The sequence below is a fragment of the Liolophura sinensis genome, chromosome 1, assembly GCF_032854445.1.
Source record: "Liolophura sinensis isolate JHLJ2023 chromosome 1, CUHK_Ljap_v2, whole genome shotgun sequence".
Classification (NCBI taxonomy): Eukaryota; Metazoa; Mollusca; class Polyplacophora; order Chitonida; family Chitonidae; genus Liolophura; species Liolophura sinensis.
In genome coordinates this window covers 64,772,202-64,785,606 of record NC_088295.1, presented here as the reverse complement: position 1 = coordinate 64,785,606, position 13,405 = coordinate 64,772,202, and positions in this window count along the sequence as shown.

Here is a 13,405-nt window from a genome sequence, read left to right as displayed (position 1 = left end):
CCATGGTAGTTAAGTGCTCTTAACGTTTCGTGCAAGTGAGACCTTGTGTCGAGATTTGCTCTGGTATATATGAATTGTCAACCAGTTACATGGGTGACACCTCAGTGATAATCGGAAAACCACTTTGCTAAAGAAATTTCAAGACGAATCGCCATCTAAGTGCACTAAAGCAAACATGTCAAGAATCATGCTAAAGAAAAACACTTATCCTTCGATGAAAAATATGGTTTCGAGACAAAGTTCAACCAAATTCTCCACCGACACCAAAAACAACTAAAACAAAGATTCCAGCCTTTAAAGTCACTTAAGTCACTTATCTCAATGAAAAATCAATGGGCGAAACTGCAGCAGGGGTTGCTTGTTCTTAAACGGTGAGTACAGACTGAGAACAACTGAACTGCCATATTGTGGCTATATGATAGGTGAGTGTTTATTTCGATGGTCGAATGCTTTCGTGGATCATTGGACTTCTTAAAAGTGGGTACAGATAGTGAACAAATGAATAATTATCTTTGGAGATACGTCTATGGCGAACTCTTATAACGACGATTCAGTCTTTGTGAGGACCGTTTTAGCACATTGAGACTTTCTTTAACAGACGCAGAATGACGTAATATAAATATCATATAGACAGATGTCTGAAGTAGTTTCACTGATATAATCTGTCAGGTGACTCGTCTCCGGCTCTACACAATACTCAGATGTGTTTCGTGTATATGTGATTGCAAAATGCCGGCAATTTCAACATAAAGCCTTAATACAAAACATTAACGAAATCGATATTTAAATAAAGTGCATGGTAATTTACTAATTAAACTTCGAAGGAAATATCCTGATACCTTGCGAATTTATCTTCAAAATTAAGTCTTTTAAATCTGCTCAACAAAGCAGAATGCATAAAGGTGATGTATATTGTATTTGTTTTCTGCACATGAAAAGGATGTAAACGTAAACGACAGGTAAACGACAAAGATTGCTAGTTTACCGTACAAAGACCCACATTACCAATCTCTTGGTAGGCTGAAAATAAATTGGGCACGGTGCAGATGAGTTTTTCTTATTCTTTTTTGTTTCAAAAGTTATACTTGTATTTAATTATGGAAGGATTGAACACAACAAAAATTTAACAAAGCAGGTAACACTGACCCGTGTACATTAACAAAGCAGATGACACTGACCTCTGTACGTTAAGAAATCAGATGACACTGACCTCTGTGCGTTAAGAAATCAGATGACACTGTCCTTTGTACGTTAACAAAGCAGATGACACTGAACTCTGTACGGTAACAAAATTAACACTGACACATGTACATCAACACTGACAAAAAGCAGGCATATTGACATTAATGAAACTGTCGACAATGAAAACAACACGAACTCCGATACAGACACCAACACTTGCACGTGAACGTGGTACTGGTATACAAAACTGAGACATACACTAATGTACACAAATCTTACAACACTGACACCAGTATACTTGCAAAGCTCACAGCATTGACAACAATACACTGGTAAAGCTCACAACACTGACACCAGTACACTGGCAAAGCTGATAATACTGACGCCATACAATACATGAACAAAACCCACGACATACACTGGCACAACTGATTTATAACGTTCAATTCTATACTCTAACAAGGTTGGTTACATTCATGCATATAGACTATCATGGTTATCAACATGATTACAAAAATCATGAGGCCCCCGTGACCTAGTGGTTAGCCAATGACTCAAGAGCCTCTCACTCCGGTCGTAGATAGGAAAGTCTGACGATAATCTGGGGATGGTCGCAGGTTTCGTCCGTTGACACCTGGGTATGAAAATGTTGAGCATACGAAACAATTTAATCCTGGTTGTTAACCCGGATTCTATACATGCTTTTGGCTAGCTGGTTATAAACAACAAAACATTCTTTCCAGCCTGAAATGTGAGTATTGATAAATATGTAACTAATACTAATAATCTGACGTGCACTGATGTTAAGACTATTTACTGCTGCATCATCTCAACGAAAAAAGAAAATGTTAATATGCTACTTTGTAGGCAAATCTCAAATAAACACCTACCGTACTATTTTCGCCCAACTGCAAGAATCAAGAAAAAAAACATACCGATATAAAATTAAGAACTTGAGTGTTAGAAAACTGATTACTGGTGGATTGTTCTAGTTGATCTCATGAGTTATAGTTTATACACTTGATATCACATAACGTCGGTCTTACTGATCCTCACAGTGTCCTAATGGATGTCACATCTCAAGGAAGACAGTGTTCTTGTTGATATCACACAATGTTGATCTCACGGTTACAGCGTTCTAATGGATATCGCACAGCGCTGATCTCACGGGGTACATTGTTCTAATGGATAACGCCAAGCGTTGATCTCACGGGTTACAGTGTTCTGGCCTCGGACCCCCATTAATTTTCCATAAGCGACAATGTTAACGTCTAGCGTTGTAGCTCAGTCCCAAACATTCCGTGGCCAATAAGCTTTGGTGCATACCTGGCCCAGCCTGTGAGAAAGAAGCCATAAAAATCTTGACATAGGTTGACCGTCAAAATCTGGACCTTTCCATGCCGGCAGCTGGGAGGCGTGCCTAGCAACGCCAAGGGGACGTCACTCGCAGCCTCATCACTACCTCACACCTTGTGTCCTCTCGCCCAGAATTTCAAACTTTCATCAATAAAGCTCATACCTCCTCGAAGTTTAGACAGTTTCCAGCATTTAAATACCAAGCATGCACCTGTGCACCAAAAATGGACGCCTGGGAGCAAAAAAAGACTTTATACCCTAAAATTCACAGAACTACAATCGTCCCTACCGAAAAACGGAAGTTGTAATGGGGGTCTGTGTCCTTCTAGTGTATATCGCCAAGTGTTGATCTCACGTCTTACTGTGTTGTAATGGATATGGCCAAGTGTTGATCTCACTGGTTCCATGTCCCATCGGATATCGCACCGCGTTCATCTCATGGGTTACAGGGTTGTAGTCGATGTCTTTCAGTGTTGATCTGACGGTTTACAGTGTTAAAGTGGATAACACACAACGCTGATCTCAAATTTTATACTTGATCTCAGGTTTTACAATGTTCCAGTTGATCTCACACAACATTGGTCTTAGAGGTTACAGTGTGTGAGTTGATATGGCACAGCGTTGATCTCACGGGTTGAGGTGTTCCAATTGATATGACACGGCACTGATCTCACGGGTTGCAGTGTTCTAGTTGATATCACACGGCACTGATCTCACGGGTTAGAGTGTGGGTATAATACAGTTGATATAACAAAGATGGTCTCACAGATAACCGTGCTCTTGTTGATGCCGCACATTATTGGTCTTACTGGCTACAGTGTTGTAGTTGATAGCACACAGCGCTGATCTCAGGTTTACAGCTTGTCTACGATGTCATAATGTTGATCATTTTAAGAAATCTTCTTTGAGCGCATTATATACGCTAGCGCATAGGCTAGCGTATATAAGCTAGTGTAAATACAAGCGTCAAGTCCGACGCGTCAAGACTATCTGGAGGCTTAGATATGTGTTACATATATGTGCACAGTTTTGTTGGGTATATCATGCAAGGTCTAACACAGATTCAAATTTTTTTCTTCTCCGGATTCCCATTGGTGTTGTACAATGCTGCATTTTATTTTACTTTAGTCATGACTTCATAAGTTGTTAACTGCTTACTTTATGACCAAGCGAGCTCAAATTGCGAATTAAGTCCCCAAATAGCACATTTTACTGGTCGAAATTTAAACCACTCTATACACTAAAAAGTAAGCAAGAAGATAAGATCTTTAATTTTAGCGCCTGTAGAGATTAATTTGGTTTCTTGGGCTTATAATCCTGGTTTTATTAAATTGTGATCAATTTGTCTCAACATACAACTTGTTTGGTATTCGAAATATCAACTACGAATAACCAATCACAGGCTTTCAACACTTCAGTGAAAAATGGGCTTGAACGGATGAGCGATAGAATGACTGCGGGCTCACGCCACATTGTCAGTACAAAACTGGCTCGATTAAGTGTGTTGGACTTTAACGCCACATCATTGGTAATGCAAAAATGGTGTGAATGAATGAATGAAAAAATGGGTTTAACGCCACATTGGCAGTACAAAAATGACTTGAATGAAAGAATGATTGGAGATTAAGCCTTACTGGCGGTACAAATCTGGCTCGAAGTTAATGTACTTGACCACATACTGAGTATTTTAACGCTGTGTAGTTTAAGTGTAAAGGCAAAGATTTCACATGTAGGTGTACATCATAATATTAGTCACGTTTTGTACATTTCAGTGCGACGAAAAAGTCATAACGCACATGATTGATCTCCACTATTCTCCAAGGTGCCCAGGGACAATACGTGTGCTCTCACGTACATGACCCCCAATCACTGGTGGCAGTGATGTGTAAAGCGTGTAGAGCGGCGCATGTGCTGTAAAGAGTATGAAGAAATCCAGAGAAACTGCATTATGAACAACTGTCATGATGCATATATGCCTATATGACTTCTGCACTCCATCGTCACTGAGGGCGGCCTGGTTGATGATAAATCAGTACACCTGTTGACATCTATATACGCTGATGTCATCACGTCACTCACACTGAATGATTGATTTACATGATTAATGATTAACGTAATGCACTTATATTAGTCTTTGATGTACATTGACATATTGATGCGTTTTACAAAAACATCCGATGACCATGGTTTCATTGATGTCATATAAGTGGTCTGTAAAGCTTACTTGTGATATATTTCATGATCAAACACTAATTATACATGTATATAGCACTAACTTCGAAGTACAGTCGTATTAAGTCACGCGATATTATTCACGGGAGACAACTTTGAATACACTACAACAGGGGCCCCCAATGAAGATTACAAAAAGCTTCTCTGAACTATGTCGTCCGATGCATATGCGCGTTAATGGTTTAACTGAATGTTAGGTAAATGTGACCTAACGGAGGAGGAGTTTTACTTAAGCATCCTACGTAAGCGCATTTCTTCACGCACCATTGCAGCCTACTTATACTCAGTGACAAGTCTGGTTAAGATCATAGGTCTACATGATTTTACTGATTGCACGCTAACTTTGCCGTAGTCATTTGGTCTGCTTTAATGTTGTGCCTTCCAGTCCTACCGTTTTTTTGTTATACATGTCACATCAAGCGCAACTAAGGCGAACATCGTATATGCATGCATACATTGCAATGGTTGGTTGACCAAGCATGTATGCACAGATCTCTATACTTTACCATGCATGTGCAGGGCATAACACATTCTGAATCTTGAAGGAACTCGTAGATGTCTGCGCAACCCAAAGAACTCGTAACTAAAATAAGTCATTATGCATAAGTTGTAAACTAATTGAACAGAACTTGCATTGATCTCAATGATGTGGATAAGAAGAAAAATTACACAGTGTATCCCCCCCAAAATATTGAACAAAATATTTATTTATTTGATTGGGTTTGAACACTTTACTCACGAAGTTTTCACTTATATGACGGCGGATAGTTTAATGGGTGGATGAAATGGGAGTAAACCATACGCCATTGGCAAGTGCGTGATCAACATTGGAAATATAGTTCATGTAACGCAAAATCCCGCTTCTCAACGTGAATTTAATTCAAACTGATACGAACGTGAACAAGAGTCTATCCGATAACTTGCAAATCTCACATATTTCGCCTTACGGACTGATACACCCAAAATTCCCACTCGTGAAACACAGATTGCTCCCCGCATATACGACGACCATAATGACCATATTAGCGTTGCGAGAAATTACGAGAAATGTGACTTAAGACGTTTTGTGAAAGTGCGCTCCGGGGTCTATAAGTGCTTATTTAATCGGATGGAAATGTTGGATCGCTGGGCAATGGCAGAATAACTTATCAAGAACTTTATATCACAGACACGAGGATAATATGCCCAATGTACATCATCAGCCACACAGAAGGCATGTTGTTTTTTTGTTTGTTATTGTACGTTTACATCATCAGCCACACAGAAAGCATGCTGCTTTTTTTGTTTGTTACTGTACGTTTGATAAAATTCTTAGCTGTGAACAATGAAAGCTTCATTTTACGTTAGTCGTGCGTTTTCTGAAAGATGTAGAAAAAGTATCGGGCCTTTCGTGCATTAATGCTTTTAGGCTTTATATCGAGGAAACCAATCACTGTAAATGTCCTCCATTTAATGCTGCAAGTTTATAAAAGGAACAAAGAAGTGATCTTGGTTTCTCTTTCTGGAAGAGATAAGCGGCTAAGCATGCGTCCTAACGTGTAAAGGTATAAAAATGCTTACCGGTTTTTCTCTTGGGAAGTAAAAAGTAGCCTTAAAGTACAGTAAAGTAAAGTCCGGAAATTAAGTAAAATGCAGTCTGTACAACTCTGTGGCGGGAAGAGCCTGCTCGGTGGGCGCTTAGCTGGTTCCACGTTCCCAGTTAATTTTACACTGATGACGTCATTTCCGAAAATTTTCAGCCACTGCCAGAAAATATTCAGAAACTAGAAGAGTTATCAAGAGTTGCCTCAAAACCTTTTTTTTTTCATTTTGTTTGCCATGACCTTCTTCATTTCCAATAAATCCATATGCATTTTCCATAAATCCATAATGATCGTTTTACAGTTACTTTTCAGGTATCCTTGAATCAGATTTATACCTCAGGTGCTTTTGTAAGATGATAAATTATTTACTTATTGATTGATTGACTCATTAATAGATTTAACTGGTGTTAAACGCCGTATTCAGGAATTTTTCTCGCCGGAGGACATATGTATATAGATGGAGAAGGAGGAGTGGCCGCAGTAAACCGCTGCTCTTCGTAAAGTTACAAACGGCCTATAACTTGGAGCAAGTTAGGTCTACAACTGCGACAAACGGCACAGATGCGAAACATCGTTTTTGTAAAAGATAATGACAATTATTTAACCATGAGCTTTTCTTTTCACAAAAGATAATAAGGTTTTAGGACGTTTTGATACTTATTTTTATGCACTACTTTCAATGAATTACTTTTTTTCACACATTTTTGCGCACATGCGCTCTCAAACTTGGACCTTAACAATGTTCTTTCGAGTGAGGAAAAATATCATATTTTTTACGGTCTTTTTTTTCAAAACATTGTGCACAGCATTATGCACAGTATGGAAACAGTATTATATAAAAGGCAGCAGATTCTTTAAATATGGCTGGTCTACGGTTGGTAAAGTAAGATTTACTTACGTTACGATTATATATGATTTACTTACCTACACGCATCGCTTTCCTCTGTTGAAGGGGTTCGATGTTTTCTGTGGAAATCAGAAATAAATCGTCATATATTTATTTATTTGACTGCCCTGTGACGCCATATTCAATACCATTTCACTTATACGACGACTGTTTATTTTATTATTGGATGAAACCAGGCTGTCCGTGGCAAAAAACTCATCTTGTACAGGCTACATATGTAAGACATGGATATAAATGAGGTCGAAAACAGAGATTGTGTTAGACAGCTTCTTGAAGATGCAGTGAGAGCGCTGTAGTGGGGTCAGGGTGAGGGGCGGGTTGGAGTCAAGCAGAGAAGAACTCTAATATCTACACCTAATAGGTTTAGAGTCACTAAAATGATTGCGGAAAGACACTTTAATTGCTTTAATAAAATCCTATATAAATCGCAAGTGTGTACATCACGGCAGAGCGTTTATAGGGAAGGGAAGCAAACTCATGAGAAAGACAGGCAACGAAAAACGTGAGTAAACACCATCTGCTAGAACTAAAGGCTACCTGACTCACACAAGAAGAAGGATTCTTTTCTTGATCTCCATCGGCTCCTATTTCGAGTTTTGCCTCCTGTTAGTGATAAATGACGTCTGTAGGAAAAAGACGTCTGTATGAAAAAGACGTCTGTAGGCCTAGACAAGCCTGCAAACTGACAGTACTTACCTGGACACGTGCAGTTCCTCGTGCATACAACTTGATGAAAGTATTGCGACACGCATGCATACACTGATGAAAGTGACATGACGAAATGCAATGATACATTCATTACAGAGTTTACACACGCAATATTTCACAGGAAACGGATTTTATTGCATTTGTATGTGTAACTTCATTACATGCACTGGCGTCATTGAAGAGTAAAGCAAGTAGTTTGTCACGCAATGATTATATCATCGACCATCAAACTTTTATTTATTTATTTATTTGATTGGTGGTTTGTGCCGTTCTCCATAATGTTTCACTTACACGACGGAGGCGAGCACTGTGATGGGAGGAAACCGGGCCGAGCCCGAGGGAAACCCACGACCTTCGCAGGTCCGGAAGGAGAGGAAACCAGCATGAGCTGGACTTCAGCTCTCAGCAACCGCATTGGCTCCAAGGTCATTGTGGTCAAGGTCACGACACGCTAACCACCTCGGTCACGGTAGCTCTCTCTAATCAAACTACGTCAAAATGTTTCAAGAAACCAGAAATATCTATGTTCACTTGAAGAAAAACGGACGGAAGGATATAAAAAAAAAAGAAAAAAAATTTAGGCGGTTTTATAATTTTACTATTTTTGGTTCTTGTGTCTAGGAGTTAGGCAGTTGGTTGTTGGGGTTTTAAGCTATGTGATAATGATTTACATAGTTTTGCATGTAAATGAAAATGATAAATAAACGAACAAATAAATAAATAATATTTTTTTACCTTTCACCAGATCATAGAAACCACCAGATCTTTTTCCTCGATTCTGACATACTTGATTGATATTATTTTATTAATTAGTTTATTTAACATACCGCAGTGAAGGTTAAGGATTTTTTTATACTACGAGGTTATAACTTAACTTTATGATATAGAGTCAACAGACAGTAATAGTGATAATAAGATATTCGGTCTAACAGTACTATAGTGGTTTTATGACACGAATGAGGAATAATGTACATGTATCTGATCATATAGGGTGACATAAAAATGCATTTTAAAATGTAATCCAGGATCGTTTGATAAACTTGCCTAGACCAGCCAAGACCCGTATTTATCAGTTGTCTAAAGACTGAAGTCAAATATTCAAACACAGCTAGACATAAAATGCTTGGCTCTAGAAAGAATAAAATTTGTACAAGGATTCTTTTCTGCAGAATAATGTACTATCCACGGTTTGGGTTCTTTCCTGTTCTGAGTTTGGCTTTTTCTGGCCTCGCAATTTTTGACCTTAAGTATTATTTAAAAGTTGATTGAAAAGTGCGGACCGTGATCAAAGAAGAAAACAGATGTCAAGACGTGTAATCTAGACATGACAATGTTTTGCAATGAGATGGTCACCAAATATCACCAAGAACAGAAAGACGTAAGCCTTTGACTTTTTTCATTCTATCCTATTAAAAACACTGATCGAACAGTACTCTCATCGGCTGACTGTCTTTCATGAGATTGCTAACTTGTCTCTCTAAATATTACTCTAAAAAATTGTGTAACATTGTATTAAATATGAACTAAAAACTGCTGCTGTTATTACTTCGACTTTGGGGAACCGCACTTGCTGCTGAATTTGCCTAAAATTTTAAATGTAAAATATGGACTTAATAGCAATGTTAGTTAATACACTTCAAACACTGGGCCCTGGTTTTTAAAAAGACAAAAAGTTTGTCAGTCGCATGCCAAAGATCAGTGGTTTTATCCGGGCAATCCAGTATCTACGAATCATAGATTCTGAGCGCGGCCTCATATAATGAAACATTCCTGAGTACGGCGTTACCAATTAACCAATCAGTCAATCAATCAGTCATTCACAGTGAGCTATCGGGAATGTTGGATTCCGTGGCTATACGTACAATTCGTAAGAAAGAATAATTTATTTAAGTTTAGTTTTTGCTATAAACTGCCCGTGATGGATTTGAAGCCGTGTATAGTCAGCCTTTACTAGTTTATTTATTCATGTACATATGCTTATTAAAGTAACTGACTTGTGCACTGTCTGATTCATTAGATTACTGCTTTCCCCATTCCTAGATCCCTTGATTGGTTGATCATTGTTTCTTCTCTGACTGATTCATCGACGAATTCATGAGTAATGATCAAATCAACAGTGGTTTGAGTTACCAATTGCTTATCAATAATCGATTTACACCGGGAATCAAGGCCGACTAATAAATATATTATTGAATCGAAAATTGATTAAATAGATTTGATAAATGGCTGATTCATTGATGAATGCATGATGAAGTAGCGAGAGGATGAATGGAAGGGTGAAATGATAAATAGTTTGCGTTCCTGATCAATTAAGAGATTGATTCATTCGGTTATTTGTGTTCAGACATATACTGGTAACTACTTTTGTGTACATGTAAGAAACTGTCACCAGAAATTGTCTAAACTGACAATTCTAATGACTTACTAGAGCTCAGAATGAACCTTCACACATATATAGTGTCAGCCAAATCTAGGCCTGCAGTCCTGCATTGTTGGGTCGCACCCTGTGGCTATATATGTGCACGCGAAAATGCGACAAATTACAACATAATTAAGGAGCATGCAAAAATCTAGTGCTGGAGACATACATGTCTACAGGGTAACATGAAGGGGATAGTGCAACGACTGGTTGACCGGTATCAGAATAATGGAACGGGCGGGGCCTCAGTGAAGCAGCACTAGATAAAAGAGGGGTGGAAATCCGTCCTGCAACAAGGAGGCACATCACATGCACCCTAAGGATTCCTTCGTCGTCATATGTCGTCATAAGTACGATGTTAAACCCTAAACACTCACTCACTCCTACAGGGTAAAACCTGCTCACAGTTTACTCAGCACCCTGTTGTTCCTATTTACTCCTGAACTCAATTATTATACACAAAACTCTTCGATAAAAGTCTATGAATATCGCCAGTATAAAAAAATGTGTTCAGTTAATGTACCCACAAGGTTTGGTTCGTCATGTGTGACCTGGTTTTGGAGTCATCCAACTGAGCAGTACTATACCGTGAAATGTCTACTTACTATGTACTGGATTCGATACAGTTAAGCTGCTTTTATCTCGTAGGAGGTATTCATGAATATAACATGTATAACCGTGTTTTTAAATACAAAGGAGGAAAAATTCGACACTTACCGAAAACTCAGTTTCTTGAAACTAGATTTGAAAGACTTCATGGTACCGAACACTGTAATCAGGAAACAAACTGAGCTGAGGATGAGGAGCAGAGTGACGTCTAACCCGTTGCATATCTGAAGACTGTGTGTATTAAGTGATAGGCAGTCATGAGGCTATATGAAAGGAAGCTTTTTTCAGCTGGGGGCAGAAGATAAATGGCTTATGTTAGCTGCTCTCGCTACCGCCCTTTCCCTTTCAGAAAATCCCTATGCGTAAATGTTATCATAAAATGTTCAGATCTGCACTGGGGTCTATCTTTATCAGCATTTTGCACAGCACAACAACCTACCCGTCAAAATAGTTCTCAGGAAACACGGAATAAAGAACATGTCAAGTCTATGCTAATTATGCATCCTTTTTAATTACGCCTTGCTATCTTGTAAAAGAGAATAACATGATCTAGAACACACCACAGAGCTTTAAGAATTTTTCACTTAACGACACGAAGCAAGCCTATTATATTTCTTCTAGGGACTTTACTCACATTTTTGGACATTTTTGACAATATAGTAGTACTAAATAATTCGACCTTCGTCATTGTGCTTTGTTTAATATAAACCAAAATATGACACAAATTTGCACATATCTGACATCAAGAGATCCTTATGACTCCTGTCTCATAACAACCTCGGAGGGAGACAATGGAACTGAATTCGATTTGCTGTACATCAGTTCAGAGTATCAATAACGCTTATAGTAACATCTTTGTAACTACGGTATTAGACAACAACCAAACAAAACTCAACAGAATGTGCAATTAAAAAATTCATTTCCCATTATTTTTATTAATTCTTTTTATCTTAGCAAAGAGCCTTAGATGACCGAGTAGTATAATTCGCTGAGGGGTGTTCAATAAGAGGGACTGAATAAAATAGTGTAGTAAATAACGGAGCAGGGCTGAATATGTGCAGCTAACGGAACAGGAGCTGAATATGTGCATTTAACGGAAAAGGGGCTGAACGAATTATTAAGCCGAACGAAACATTGCTTTATCATTACAGCAATTATCCCAGGGGGTTAGTTTCATAAAGCGTACAAAGTGTTAAGTAGCATTTAGTTAATTGCACTTCTTATCTCTACAACACACATTGACAATGTTGTAAAGGAATATCCCATCTACGTGCGCTTCAGGAAACGGCAGCATGTAAACAACGGAAGTTACATTTACGAACTCTTGCAATGCAATTCATAACTTTAAATCCAAGAAGAAAGTATAAGTCATAAAGTACCATCATATTGAGGGCCGGATCAGATATATGACTTGTGTGATAATTAATGAATTAACGGTCAGCAAAAAGTGCTGCGTATGACAAGGAAGAGACAAAAGGCTACAAAGCAAGGGACTCTTTAGGTCAGGCAGATGCCAAATCAACAATTTTAAGTGTTGTGCTCGCCATCATTAAATAATAAAAATCTTGCAATCTAACATTGAGTAGATGTTCAATAGCATTTTAAAATATTGGCATTCATATCTTTGGCATGTAAGTTGCTTTTACAAGATGTGTAAGTGGAAATAACAAAGTTGTATATACAGGCAAAGTTTTTGCAAAAAATGTGCGGGAATTCATGATTTATGCCACTAAGGTGCACATTAATTTATACTACTTTAATTTTCCATGTGCGTAAATATTACCATTCAAGGTCACTGAGCAGCCCAAGACCCTGTATAACTCTAGCTTTTAACATGTTACATCTTAACCTTTTACCAATAGCAGGCACCATATTCTCCCAAACCAGGAAATGTTAAGTTTGGTCTATTTCCCTATGACTTTGAAATGTGACAATCTTGCATGATACTGTTCTGGCAGGGCACCTTGTATAAGGGTCAGGGCCGAGAACTGGTTGGTTGGTTGGTTGGTAGGTAGGTAGGTGAGGTAGTGTAGGTATGTATGTATGTATGTATGTATGTATGTATATATATATATATATAGCCCATGCGCCAAAATGCTGCCGTCACTGAAGCATCATGCCGAAAACACCAGACATGACACCCCACCCAGTCACTATATACTGACACCGGGCCAACCAGTCGTGTCTCCTCGCTCTAACCTCTCAGTGATGAACGCAAACGAGGCAGCTGCAAGCACCATTTTTAAAGTCTTTGGTATGGCCCGACCCGGGTTTTGATCCCTGAGAACTGGTCGAACCGTTGTCATAATAAGTGGGAAGCACACGTCCTTCACTTAATATTCTTATTTATCTGAGCAATTTACCACTAATAAATGATATCTAACATTTCTGCATTATTTTACCTAAATT